We start from the raw sequence: 1,378 nt of genomic DNA on the forward strand, positions 1-1,378 counted from the left end.
GCCTGGCGCAGGCCGGCTCCTCAGTGAGGAGCTGCAGTGCAGTTTGTTTCCTTGCCTGTCTCGTGGTGCTGGAGTGGGGAGTGCATGCCACATACTTGGCACAGTTCCTGGCACGTGGTAGGCAGGTAATAAATAGGACCCGTGTTACTGTCATAGCAAAAGCCTGATTTAGGGTGCGGCCGTTGTACCTGGCCTCTGCTTCACCCCCGCGCAAGCACAGGATGCCCCTCCAGGCTTGCTCTGTGAACCTCTGTGTTAGATGGTATTTATGTTTGCCCTGTGCTGACAGACCACTGCAGTGTTGTTTTGCCTGTGTCATAATCAGTACTTGTTACTCATTAGTTTTCAGCAGCTCCTTGTAATGTGGTTTAGGTACTGCTTTTGTGTTAAAATGACAAATGGAAGCTGGAAGGGTACGCTAGTTTTTTCAGCCCTGTTTTCCCTATTATTTTTGCTATAGACTGAACTAGTTCTCCATTAAGTTTGTGGAATGTGAATGTAGTTTTTATTCATTGGTAAAACAGCAAAAAATGATTTATATCTATAAAACTCTTTCGATAGTACAGCTAAATGCTTTTCTTAATTTTCCCACCAGTGTCCCTAGGTTAATTTAATTTAATGAGGGCGAATACTAGCTAAAATGGTCACGCTTCCAGCCTGTGGTAGTGAAGTACTGTGGAGTGCAGACGCACAGGCTGGGCCCTGGTAAAGCTCCCTTTCTGATCGTCCTCCAGGTGTCGTCGGAAGACAGAAGTGCCCTGTGGGCTTTGGTCACGTTCCACGGAGGCAGTTGCCAGCTGAACCTCAATAAGAAGTGCACACACTTGATCGTGCCGGAGCCGAGGGGGGTAAGTGCCCCATGCGCGGGTCCCGGGTGTGCCCGCGAGCGCTCTGCTCTCCTCATGTGTCGCTCACAGAGCTGCTTATGTTGGTTTGCAGTACTTGTTCCCAGGTTGATTTCACAGAAATGTGAGATGGTTGTAAACTATACATGACTTCAGATTACAAAGAAATTCGGGGTTATTCTGTGGGGAAAAGAACTTTCAGAATTCTCTTTCCAACCTTGTCATACTTCAGTTTATTTTTATTTGGTGAAAAAATTATTTTTAGACTACCTGGTGGTTTTTTTCTTTGTGTTTTTGAGCAAGTTTCACTGTGCAGTTCAGGCTGGCCTGGAACTCTCTGTGTAGCCAGGCTGGCCTTGCACTTGCAGCGCTTCTGTGCCCTCAGCCACAGGAGTGCTAGGGTTACGGGGCACGCCACACGCCTGGCAGCTCCTGGTAGGTGCTGAGGGCAGAGGTCCAGGGGCTGCCGCATGGCGAGCAGGTCCAGGGCCACTCAGGCACATCGCGTGGTGATCAGGTCCTGGGCCACCCAG

The sequence above is a fragment of the Octodon degus genome, unplaced genomic scaffold (genome assembly GCF_000260255.1).
Source record: "Octodon degus isolate 3935 unplaced genomic scaffold, OctDeg1.0 scaffold00027, whole genome shotgun sequence".
Taxonomy (NCBI): domain Eukaryota; kingdom Metazoa; phylum Chordata; class Mammalia; order Rodentia; family Octodontidae; genus Octodon; species Octodon degus.